A 13,674-nucleotide genomic window follows, 5' to 3' on the forward strand; every position below is an offset into this window, starting at 1 on the left:
CTGCTGAGTGGTCAGTTTCTCCACAGCAGAAACCGCATATGTCACCATTCCCTGGGGATACCAGCAAGTTCTCAGGTGACAGAAGAATTACACGGGACCCTTTCCATCACGGAGTGGGCATCAGTCTATCCTTTCTAAAACAATCACATGTTCTTGGATGGATTTGCCTTCGCTGCCTGCAGTGCTTCTTACCATCATCCTCAGATTTTCTAGTTTCTTTAAACCCTTTATACACCATTTAAATATCCCACGTAACACAGTGGGAGCATCAGGAGAAGACTAAAGATTACATTGCAGGGAAGAAATAGAAGCAATGTTTTGAAGACATGTATAACAGGTGCTTCATCAGCTCGAAGACATGAGTGTGAAATAGCCAAAGCTTGGTTCTCAAAAAGGTCTCTGAATCATGAGCAGTTATTTGGGCAAGTGGGTCAGGACCTTGTCATGAGACAGGTGGCAGGGAAAAACCAGTCACAATATTTTCTCTAGCAACAAACGAGATCTGGAAATCAGGAGGAACTGAAGCGTACCAAATGGGTGATGCCAGTCAAAAGGCGACATGGCCCAGAATTGGAGTATTCCAACCAGGCCTCAGAGATGTGGCATATCCATATGTGAAAAGGGGGTTTTGAATTTATGTGCAAGGGAAAGTAGACTATGGTGAATATGTGAATAAAAATAATGTAAGGAGACAAGCAATAATGATCATAGTTAATGACATTATATACCTGAGTTACCAGGCAAAAGAGAAGCATAGAGTGGACCATTCTTCTTTGGCCAGTGTTGTGTATAGTCTCATTTCTAAATCATGTATAGTCTCTATAGATTCTAAGGGCAAGAATTAAAATATTCCTTTATGTATAAAAGAAAAACATCCACCACAATACACTTTACAAACGGTTGAAATATCTCGTACAATATTTTTTCTGGTCAGGAAGACATTTCACAGTGGAAGAGGCAAGAATGATCTAATGACTATGGGCTTCTTTGTTCTCACATTCTTTCTCTCTTTCTCTCTCTCTCTCTCTCTACCCTCTCAGAATTTATTGTACCTTGTTTATTCAGTCCAAGTGTAATAATATTACTCTAGGGCTTGCATTCTCATGGGGTGTTGGGTAACCACCCCCAAGCAATATTCTCAAGGTGTTTGCCCATGGTAGTAAGTAGAGATAGGGCAGAAGCTAGAGTAATGAGTAGTCAAAACAATGTTCTTGTTTTTAAACATTTTAGTGAGGTATAATTACATAGCATATTCAGCAGCTTTAAGTATACAATATAATACATTTTAGCTTATTTAAGACATTGTACAACCATAGCTACAGTGCATTTTTGCAATATTTTCATCACCCTAAAAAGATCAGTTGTATTCATTTTCAATCACTCCCTATCCTACTGCCATCTCCAGAAAACCACAAACCTATTTTCTGTACCTCTAGCTATGCCTTCTTTTGGGCGGGGGGGGGGGAAGATTTGTATAAATGGCACCATACAATACGTGCTCTTTTGTATTTGACTTCTTTCACTGAGCATAAAATGTTTGAGATTTTTTTTCACACTGTAGCATGTTTCAGTCTTTGGTTACTTTTTTTATTATTAAATTCTATTTTGTTGAATTGACCACATTTTTCAAAAGCCATTCATCAGTTGAATGACATTTGGGATGCTTCCACTTTTTTGTATTCTGAATAATGCTGCTGTGAACATCCAAGCATAAGCCTTTGTGTGGACATGTGTTTCCACATCTCTTGGGTAGATACACAGCAGTGGAATTTCTACATCATATAGTAAATTTTGACATTACAAGAAACTGAAAGAATAATAATCTGTTTTGTTGTTTTCAAATTAAAGAGACTTAAACATGTTTAAAGGCCAAGTAAAACAAAGGAAAAATCTGAAGATACAGGAGTGAGGGAAAGGGGGAATTGATAGATTAAGTTTCCTGAGAAAATAGAGAGAAATTAGGGCACAGAACTCTGGTGGAAAGATTAGTTGAGAAGAAAAAGGGCTCCTCTTCCACTGTGACAAGAGGGAAGGAGCAGGATTGTTCAGGTGGGTACATGAATTTGCATGTCGTTTGTGGCAAGGAATCGAGAACATTGCTGTCTGGGGCCTTCTAGTTTAAGTGCAGTGGGAGGTGAAGCGAGGGGAAAGGAAGGGGAAGGCGTAGGAAGGCTGAGGAAGAGAGGATTTGGCAAAGGTGGTTGCAGACAGCTTGCAGGACTGAGTAGAGGTTGGGGACCATGACTTCTCAGTGGCTCCCATCTGAGCCATTGTTTGAGACCAGGATTGTCATAAAGAGGGTGGAGTGTTGTACTCAATCAGGGTTGGGCTGTGATGGAAGGACAGCAAAACATATACTCGAGGACATTATTGGCTAGAGAACAGAAGATGGGATGCATTTCCACTTTTCAGGGGAGAGGCAAGTGTCAGTTCAGTCAAGGAGACGAAAGGTCTGCCAGTGAAGAAGCTGAAGAGCGAAGTGAACATGCATATTTTGGCTGCTCGGCATTCACATACTCTTGCTCTTTAGTGAGAACCCAAGACAGGTTTGGAAGCAGGGCCCTCCCATGTGCTACCTAAACCAGGGAGGGGGCACATATTGCTTCTCTCTATACCCTGGTAGCTAGTACATGGGCACGTGACCTCAGCATGGCAAATCCCAGGATCCTACCTGGGACTTTGAATGTTGAGTGATAGGAGGTGTGCAGGGTCAATTAGAGATATTTCAAGGCAGCTATCATAGAGTCAAAGATCTGATAGGACAGAAATAGTATCAAGAAACAGCAGGATACAGTTGTAGTGACAAATGTTATTGGCAATGGGGACGAAAGCCTCGTCCTGTCAGGCCACGCCTGCAGTACAATCTTTGCTATGTCATGTCATTGTCACCCTGGGCTCCTGACCCCACCTGGTTCTCCAGGCTTCTCCTGGATCACATGGATTACCTGAGGCTCTTTTCTCTTAGTTGTGATAGGGTGATTTGTGCTTATCAAAGCATAGCAAATGCCACATCTCAATGACTCACACATACAAGTTTATTTCCTGTTTACACAAAATCTACTACATGTCCTGTGGCTTTTGAAGACAGCTCCTTTCCAAGTGGTAACTCAGGGATACAGGCTGACATCTTGTGGCTGTCTAATCTGGCATCTGAGCCCTCCCCAGCTGCCACAGCTGAGAAGAGAGAGCAGGAAGATTGAGAGCCAGTTCGTAAATGCACAGCTCATTGGCCAGAGCTAGTCACATGGCCCCATCTATCTGGGAGGACTGGGAAATGTGGATTTTGAGCAAGTAGTAAGTGACCCTGCCACACTTTTCAATCATTTCATTCTCTGTTACATTAACCCAAGTCATCACTGACGTTCCCATTCACATACCCTGACTAGTAAAAGATATGGGGCTTACAATATTTAAGAAAGTATATCTTTCAAAATTGTTGTTATGAAGTGATACATGCATTTTATAAAAAGCTGAATATTCCATAAACATTTAATGAAGAATGTGAAAAGTCCCTCACGACTCCACGTCCCCCAAGATAACTATGATCAGTAGTTTGTTAGTTAGTGTTTCTCTACATGTTTTCATGCTAATAGTAATGTGTTATCAAAAATAGGATCATTGTCCAGAGACACATGAAGAGATGCTCAATATCGCTAGCTATCAGAGAGATGCAAATTAAAACCACAATGAGATACCACTTTACACCAGTCAGGATGGCTATCATAAACAAAGCAACAAACAACAAATGTTGGAGAGGTTGTGGGGGAAAGGGGACCTTAGTTCACTGTTGGTGGGATTGCAGACTGGTACAACCATAATGGAAAACAGTATGGAATTTTCTTGGAAGGATAAAAATCGACCTGCCTTTTGACCCAGCAATTTCACTGCTAGGATTATATCCTAAGAACCCCAGAACATGAATTTCAAAGAACCTATGCACCACAATGTTCATAGCAGCACAATTGACAATAGCCAAGAGCTGGAAGCAACCTAGGTGCCCGACAGTAAATGAATGGATCAAAAAATTGTGGTACATATACACAATGGAATTCTATGCAGCAGAGAGAAAGAAGGAACTACTACCCTTTGCAATAACATGGATGAAACTGGAAAGCATTATGCTGAGTGAAATAAGCCAGGGGTTGAAAGACAAATACCATATGATCTCACCTATAACAGGAAGCTAAACAACAAAACAGACAAACAAGCAAAATAAAAACAAAGACACTGAAATAGAGAACAAGGGGACAGCGACCAGAGGGGAGAGGGGAGGGAATTTAAGGAGAAAAACTGGGAGGGATTTAGAGGGACAAGTATAAAGGACACATGGACAAAAACTAAGGAGGGTGGAAAGGGGAGGGAGGTGGGGTGCATGGGGCGGGGTGGGCTGGGATGGGAGAAATAAACAGAAAACTGTACTTGAAAAATAACTAAATAAAAATTTAAAAAAAGAAATATCTGAAAAAAAATAGGACCATTGCATAGTCACTATTTTGCTAGTGGTTTCTTCAGTTAACACCATATATTTGACATTGTTCCAAGTTATATACATTTATATTTTTCTTGTTTTCTCCCATTTTTATTTTTAATAATTTTTAAAATTATCACTTGGGGATATGGTTTTTATTGATTTTAGAGGAAGGGAGAGAGAAACATTGGTTGGTTGCCTCCTGTATACACCCTGAACAGGAATTGAACCTACAACCTATGGATATGCCCTGAGCAGGGATAGAACCCTCAACATTTTGGTGTACAGGGCAATGCTCCAGTCAACTGAACCACCCACCCCAGGGCCTAATAATTTTTTATCACACAAGTAATGTAAAAGTAGGTTGTGTTAGGTTAGGTTAGGGTTAGGTTAGGCCGGAATTAGATAAAATTAGCAGGGAGGACGAGGCAGGCACCAGACTGTCTCAGCAAGGGAGATAGAAAAGTAAAAAAAAAGTACAAAGAGTGCTGCACAAGATAAACCACCCGTGTATGACCTTGTCTTTGCATGGTCTTGTCTTTGAATGGTCTTGTCTTTGCAGAAAAGTATCCATTGTAGTAAGCAGACATGTGTGTGTGTCCTCTCAAAATAGGCAATTGCTAACAGCTACGTCTGCTTCTGTATTTGCTGCTTGCTTGCTTGTTTGCTCACCCCAATAAAAACCCCAGGCTGTAAGCGCCAGGCGCGGCTCTCATCTGCAGCCATTTTGGCACCGTGTCTCCAGAGACACCCCGAGAGTTTGCCCCTGCGCAGGTAAAACTTTGAAACTTTGGCCAATAAAGTTCCATCTTAAACTCCTGAAGGCTTCCGACATTTGCTCACGTTGGGGTATGTTACAGTTGTAGTTTAAAATTGTGTAAAGCTTTAAGGTGAGGCTCAAGTTCTTTTTACCATCTCCTAATCATAATTTCTTCCCTTTTTAAAAAGTGTTTGAGCATAGCATTCCATTTTATGAATCCAACATAATTTACATGAGAAACCCCCTTCAGTGCACAATCAGCATTTCCTTTTTATTGGGTGTTCCATGCAAATATTTTTCCAAGTTTATTCTTTGATATTATTTATTTACTTGCTTATTTTTAAAGGTTTTATTAATTTTTTTAGAGAGAGGGGAAGGAAAGGAGAACGAGAGGGAGAGAAACATCAATGTGTGGTTGCTTCTCATGTGTTCCACTTTGCGGACCTGGCCTGCAACCCAGGCATGTGCCCTGACTGGGAATCAAACCAGCAGGGCTATAGCTCACTGAGCTACACCAGCAAGGCCTTTTGACATTATTTATAGTGTCATTTACTAAAGCTAAATGTCCTTTATAAAAAAGATTTTACTAACTTATTTTAGAGGGGAAGGGAGGGAGAAAAAGGGAGAGAAACATCAATGTGTGGTTGCCTCTCATGCCCCCTACTGGGGACCTGACCTGGTCCACAACCCAGGCATGTGCCCTGACTGGGAATCAAACTGGCAACCCATTGTTTCATAGGTGGGTGCTCAATCCACTGAGTCACACCAGCCAGGGTTAAAGTTAAATTTTCATACAGTTAAATGCATCTTTGCATTGTTACCTGGAAAACAGTGTGAGGCAGAAAATTATATGTACTATATTATCCTTGTGTAAGAAAGGAGGGAATAGGAATATTTATATTTGTTCACAGTGGCACAAAGAAACATAGGGTAACAAGAAGTTAATATTGGTTATCTATAGGATTCACGGGAGAACAGGTAGATGGGGACGGGGTGTAGACTATATATCTCAGGGTACACCTATTTGTATAGTTTTGATTTTTAAACTATGTATGTTAGATTTCCTATGGCTAGTATAAAATATTACCACAAACTTAGTGTCTTAAAACAATATGAATTTATTATCTTGTACTTCTGGAAGTCAGAAGTCTAAAATGAGGCTTAAGGAGCTAAAATCAAAGACTGCATTCCTTCTGCAGACTGTAGGGGAGGATTCAATTCCTTGCCTGTTCTAGCTTTGGCTCATGGTCCCTTCTCCAGCCACAAGGCCAGCGGCACAGCATCTTTAAATCATCTTGAAATCTCTTTAGATCTGTGTGTGTTGTCATATCTTTCTCTGACTCTGACTTCCTTCTTCCCTTGTGATGACATCGATCTTGCCCAATAACCAGGATAATCTCTCCATGTCAAGGTTTTCTGTTTATTTCTTTTTAGTGCTGAATAATATTTTGACCAATGTCTGTAACACATTTTGTATGCCCACTCACTTCAACTGTTGATGGGCATTTGGGTTGTGTCCAGGTTTTTTGTATGAATAGAGTATGAGTAGTTTTTGAACATTAATATTTTTCACACATCTACAATTTATTTTGCTGTAAGAAATAGGATAGGGATCCCACTTTATGTTTTGCCAAATCATAAGCCAATTACCCCAACACCATTTATTGCATGATCCATCCTTTCACCAATGAATTAAAATATCATCTTTCAATATGTTAAATTCTCCATAGATTGGATGTTTTTCTGAACTTTCTATAGTGTTCCATTCATCCAGCTGTCAGTTTTGAACGAGTACCACTGTATTTAATTCCCAGAGCCTTACAATGTCTTTCAATAAGTGGTAACGCTGGTTGGTACTCACCACTCTTCTGTTTCAGGATTTTCCTGGTTATTTCTAGATGCTTATTCATCTATGCATTTTCTAGGCTAATAATAATGTTATAAAGCAGGGGTATCCAATCTTTTGGCATCTCTGGGCCACACCAGAAGAAGAGTTGTCTTGGGCCACATGTTAAATACATTGCAACCCATAATCACAAGAAAAATCTCATCAGCTTTCAAGTAAATTTATGATTTTCTGTTTGGTCACATTCATAGTCACCCTGGGCTGCATGCAGGGTGGACACCCCTATAAGGGACACAATTTATAAATGTCATGTGAATTAAAATTTTTTGTTTGCATTACATGCATAAATTAATTTGAATCTGGCCATCCAGGAACTAAATATGCCTTTTTGTTTATTCAAATATTTTATATGCTATAGGGGAGCTTGTTAAGTATAGAATGAGGGTTTCAGAGCATGCAGTGGAAAGGTTCTGGAGAAAAAGAGGTAGTTCAACATTGGCTTAAGGTAAGGAAAGCACAGAGTTGTATGAAATATAGGAGAGAACAGATGATTACAAGAGTTCAGGTAAAAGATGGTTGCTGTACTGGCAATCTATTGCTGAGTAAAGACTAACCACACAATTAGTGTCCTAGAACACGTATTCATCTCATGGTTTCCATGGGCTTTGCTGGGTGCAGGTCCTCTGCCGGATCCTCTGTTCCAGGGTCTCTCACAGGGCTGCAGTCCAGCTGTTGGCCAGGGCTAGGGTCTCCTGTGAGGGTCTGAGAGTGCAAGGACCCACTTCTGAGATCACCTGGTTGTTGACAGATTTTCAGTTCCACAAGGACTGTTGGACCATAGACACTCAGTTCTTGGCCAAATGCTGGCCTTCACGTACTTGACACATGGACGGCCGTAATGTGGCGACTTACTTCATCAGAGTCAGCAAGGGGAAAGTCTCCTAGCTAGGTGGAAGTCACAGATTTCTGTAGCCAAATCCATCAGTGACATCCTACCACCTCCACCCCATTCAGTCAGTTAGAGGTGAGTCCCTAGGTCAGCCCACACTCAAAGGAAGGGTGTGAATACCGAGTCAGGGATCCTTAAGGGGTCACCGTAGAGACTACCTGCCACAGTTACTAAGAAATGCAGGCTATGGTAGGTTCAGTAGCATTAGCTAACTCCAAGTTTGCCAGATAATGTCCCAGAAGCCCCCTGGCACATGGGGATAAGTAGGGACATGGGTCTACAGGATTTTCCTATAACCTAGGTCACTTGCATTTCCAAGAGAATGGTGGCCTCTGGTGGAAGAGGAGACTCCAGATGTGTTGGGCCAGGCAAATAGCAACTGTTTCCATATGTGTAGCACTTCCAGGTTTACAAATATGCCTTTGGAGTTATTAATTGGATTCTAATAACCACCCTGTGAGGTGGTCAGGCAATGAAACTAAGGTTCAAAGAGGCGACATGATCACCTGACATCTCACAATCAAAGGGTGGCAGAGCCAAGACCCGAGCCTCAGTCTTCCAGTTCCCAGCCTATTACTCCACAGTGCTTTTCTCCTTCTGCGGCCTCCCCCACCATCTTCCTCCCTCTTGGGGTTCAGACTGTGGCTCCTCACTGCTAGCTAGTCAGTCCTCCTCACTGCACCTTCAGGATTACTCTGGGATCAGACACAACATTTGAAACGTGTGTCGGGGGAGCAGCCCACTGTACGGCACATAGTAAGTTCTCACTAAAGGGAAGCTATTAGCTGCTGTTATTCCCTCTACTCTTCCAGGCCAGCCTCATTGCTACTCATCTTTAGTTCTGCTCCTTCCCTTGAATCTCTGAGGTACCACATTCCAAGGTGCAACTTGCTTTCAAAAGACACAAACACCCAACAACTTTTGCAAGCAGGCATCATCCACCTCCCAACACTCTGACCAAGAGCATTTGATAGTCACTGGTGTACTTGTTCTACTTATGAAAAGTTTGCTGTGAAATAGTATGCCTCTTACGCAGGTAGCAGCCTCATATATCTCGTGTTCGCGCCTCTTGATTGCATGGATTCTCTTGTGCTTGACTTAATCCCATGTTGTTTTACATGGTAATATGCTACAGACTTGTAGCCTAGGAGCAATAAGCTGTACCTGATGGCCTAGGTGTGTCTCAGGCTGTACCAAGTAGATTTCTGTAAGTTCCCTATACAAAGTTTGCATAATGACGAAGATACCTAAAGACACACTTCTCAAAATACATCTCTTCATTAAGAGGTGCCTGACTATATATGTGTTTATGTATACTATACATTATATATTGCTATATTATAGTTATGTTTCATTGAGAGGCTTTGTCTGGGCCTGGCATCTAGCTCTGGGTCCTCCATGGCCAAAATCCACCCTTTCTTTCAAAACTTACACCCCACCAGGACCCTCCTATAGCCAGTCCACTCTCATCCCTGCCACTCTTGCCCCCCACCCTTGCAGAAGCCAAGATTTAATTTGCATTTGAGCCCTTGCTGCTTATTAGGTGCCTAAACTTAAGTAAATTGCTTCTTCTCTAGGAGCTGCACTATTTCAGAGATGAAATGGGATAATAATTTCCACATTAAGGGGCTGTTGTGTTAAAAGTTTATGTAGAGAGAATCCTGAGCAAATAACAGAAGTGCATGAAGTGTTTAAGCTCCATCCCCTGTCCCTCCACCCCACTCCTCTTGGTGTCCACACAGCACCAAGGTCACGGTAGGTGTTCAGAATATGATTTCTTCTCTCTCTTCTGCCTTGACAATTGTTACTTTGAGACCCTGGTTCGAGGCACAACTCCACCTTTCATCCAAAGGGAATTTTGGGAAAGGCTGAGACAAGGGGGAAAGTAATTGAAGTTGATCAGAGTTGAAGTCCCACCACGACCTTATTTAGCTGTGGGTTTTGACAAGTGACAGAAGCCTCCTTGTGCCTAAGATTATGTACATATAAGGGGGGGGATAAGAGCACCTACTTCAGTGGGCACTCTCACTTTCTATCCCTCACCGCACCTTTTCCCATCCCCCTTGATCTACCTTCCATCTCACCACTTGGCTGCTTGGGCCTCACCCTGTTTCAGCTGACCCAAGCCATGCTCCAGCCCAGAGAAACCATGTCCTGAAGTAGATTGGAACCTGTGAGGCAACTACTGGTGTCACACAGCCTTTTGTGCAAGAGTGCACGAGGACAGAGCTGAACCCAAACTTCATTCCTTTTTTAAACATATTTTATTAATTATGCTATTACAGTTGTCCCACATCCCCCTCTTCATTCCCCTCCACCTTGCACATCCCCTCCCCCACCATCCGTACTTTACTTCATGTCCATGTGTCACAAGTTCTTTAGATTCTGCATTTCCCATACTATTCTTACCCTCCCCCCTGTCTATTTTCTACCTACCATCTATGCTACTTATTCTCTGTACCTTCTCCCCTCTTCTCCTCCTCCCACTCTGCTATTGCTACCCCTCCATGTGATCTCCATTTCCATGGTTCTGCTCCTGATCTAGCTGTCTTCTTAGTTTGCTTTTCTTTTAGGTGTGGCTGCTAATAACTGAGTTTTCTGTCCTTTCACTGTTCATATTTTTATCTTCTTTTTCTTAGATAAGTCCCTTTAACATTTCATATAATAAGGGCTTGGTGATGATGAACTCCTTGAATTTGATCTTATCTGAGAAGCACTTTATCAGTCCTTCCATTCTAAATGAAAGTTTTGCTGGATAGAGTAATCTTGGTTGTAGGTCTTCGAATTTCATGACTTGGAATACCTCTTTCCAGCCCCTTCTTGCCTGTAAGGTCTCTTTTGAGAAATCGGCTGACAGTCTGATGGGAATTCCTTTGTAGGTGACTGTCCCCCTAGCTCTTGCTGCTTCTAGGATTCTCTCCTTCATTTTAATCTTGGCTAATATAATTTTGATGTGCCTTCGTGTGTTCCTTCTTGGGTCTAACTTCTTTGGGTCTCTCTAAGCTTCCTGGACTTCCTGGAAGTCTATTTCCTTTGCCAGATTGGGGAAGTTCTCCTTAATTATTTGTTCAAATAAATTTTTTACTCGTGGCTGTTCCTCTTCTCTTTCTGGTACCCCTATAATTCTGATGTTGGAATGTTTAAAGATGTCCTGGAGGTTCCTAAGCCTCTCCTTACTTTTTTGAATTTTTGTTTCTTCATATTTTTCTGTTTGGTCATTTTTTTCTTTTTTCTGGTCCATTCCATTGATTTGAGTACAGTTTTCTTTCCCTTACTATTGGTTTCCTGTGAATTTCCCTTCATTTCACTCAGTTTAGCCTTCATTTGTTCCTTTAATTTGTGACTAAAGTCAATCGGTTTTGTGAGCATCCTGATCACCAGTGTTTTGAACTGTGCATCTGATAGGTTGGCTATCTCTTGGTCACTTAGAAGTATTCACTGTGGTGTTTTGAGCTGTTCTTCCATTTGAGGCATAATGTTCTAGTCTGTTCATACCTGTTACTTATGAGAGACTGAGCCTTAGGTGTTCACCAGGGTGGGGCAACCCAGGTTGCTGGGTTTTGACACTGTATTTGGAGGCAGGGGCAGAGAGGGGCATTGGTGCTTGTTCTACGCTCTCTTTTGGATTTCAGTCCCCTCTGCTGCTTCCTGCAAGCAAATTGGACCCCTCTGGTGCTGGTTCCCAGGTGTTTGCTCCTGTGCACCCTCCAGGACCCTGTGGGTCTCTCCAAGAAACTCTCTGTGAGCCTGGGAGCTTCTCCCAGCACCTTGACCATGAAAGTTTTTCCAATTGGTGCTTTTAGGCTTTAATTCCTGTCACAGGGGCCCTAGTTTGCACGGCGTGTCTCACTGCTCGCTCCTTTGCCTGGTTTATCTGAGTGTGAATGTGTGACCTCGGTCAGCCAGCTGCCTTGCACCCTCACTGGGTCCTCCTGTTGCCACCTCACACCTGGTATCTGCCAACTGCCGCCTGCATGCCTGGGTTAGTACCAGCCACTTTTCCCTGTGAGACCCTGCTCCGCCAGCTGCTGACTCCGCCCTCTACTGGTCTGGATGAATAAATGGTTCGTTGTTGTTGGACTTCCATACAATTCCATTTTCTGTGTTTTGGTTGCATTTTTGTTACTATAACTTTGTTGTCTTTAAACTTGGTTGTACAAGCAGGTACAGTGTTTTCACCTATGCCTCCATCTTGGCCAGAAGTTTCCAAATTTCATTCCTTATTCAACCATTCGTGCACCGGAATCGGTGCAATGAATACTCGCTCACCTTCTTCTCGGACTTGCCAGGTGTTGAGCTTTGTTGCAGACAGAGGTCCTGTTTTGGGGATGATTCTGATCCAATAGGAGAGAGAAGCCTAGACATTCATTCCACATGGGGCAGGGCTAGAGGGCAGTCCTGGGGGCTGGGGGAGCCCAGAGACAAGATCAAGACAGGTGGGTTTGGTCCAGCATGGAGTGAGGCTGAGCGGTTGCCCTTGGTAGAAGGACACACATACTTGCAGAGGAAGGAGGTGCATGGGGAGGGGCAATGTGACCTGAATACATGCCTGTTGTTTTCAGTGGGGTCAAAGTGTAAGGAAGTCAAATGAATTTTACCCTGGGAGGCCCTATGTTGGCAGTTAGCAGTGAAGGGTTTCTCTGAGCTGTGAACCCTAGACTACCACTTCCTCAGGAAGTACCCAGGCCTGGAAGGCCTGAGGGCTCTGGGTCCTGATCTCTAGTCAGTGCCTCAGTTGTTGTGTGACCCCAAGTCAGTTCAAACCCACTCTGGGTCTCTGATTTGCTATGTGAGCAACAATGACAATGAAAGCATGTGTGTTGGTGGAGAAGTGCATGAAATGTTTCCAAAGGACCTCTCCAGGTTTACTATGCTTCAGTTCCATGACTATGACCTTGAGTCCTTTTTAAAAACATCTTGTCCTGCCCCTGTCCCTGACTTCCTGGGTGCTCTTGAGTCAGCCACTGAAGCTCTCTGGATCTATTTTCACATCTGGAATCAGGAGATTGGGCAGGAGGGTCTCCAACCCCCAAGGATTCTCCCTGGAGGACGCTCACCTTCATCTCCAGCTGAGTGCTTCAGACAAATCAGAGGAAAAGGAGGCACTGGTCACAGACGACCCCCCCCTCCAAATCTTCTCTTTCCCCACTGCCCTCCCCTCCCTGCTGCCAAGAGCTTGTAGCAGTGGCTCACTTGCCAAACTTGTTTCTATGACAACGGTTACAAATAACTCAGATGCAGACGAAGATTTTAACCCAAGAGCTGCTGGGCCAAAGGCTTCTTCCTCCCACCCCATCCCCAACTGAAGGAGCAATCTCACCAATTCCTTGAGATCAACTCACTTCCCTGCTCACAAGCCTGCCAGGGTTCCTCAGTGTCACAAGACTAAGTCCTGGCATCTGAGGCACTCCTAAAACCTGATTCAGATCTTTTCAGTCACATTTCCCACTTGCTCCCATTAAAAAGTGATCACTTGAATTGTCTGCCAAGCTCTGTGTTGGGTGCTTTACATATAGGAGCTAAGAGAATCTTCCCAGAACTCTATCAGATAGACAGTAGTATTCCCATTTTGTAGAGGAGAAAATTGAGGCCCCTGGATGTGACTTGAGTAAGGAAGTCGCAGAGTCAGAATTCAAATTCAAATTCATCAG

This window comes from Artibeus jamaicensis, unplaced genomic scaffold, assembly GCF_021234435.1.
Source record: "Artibeus jamaicensis isolate MK-2021 breed Jamaican fruit bat unplaced genomic scaffold, CSHL_Jam_final contig_1410, whole genome shotgun sequence".
NCBI classification, from domain to species: domain Eukaryota; kingdom Metazoa; phylum Chordata; class Mammalia; order Chiroptera; family Phyllostomidae; genus Artibeus; species Artibeus jamaicensis.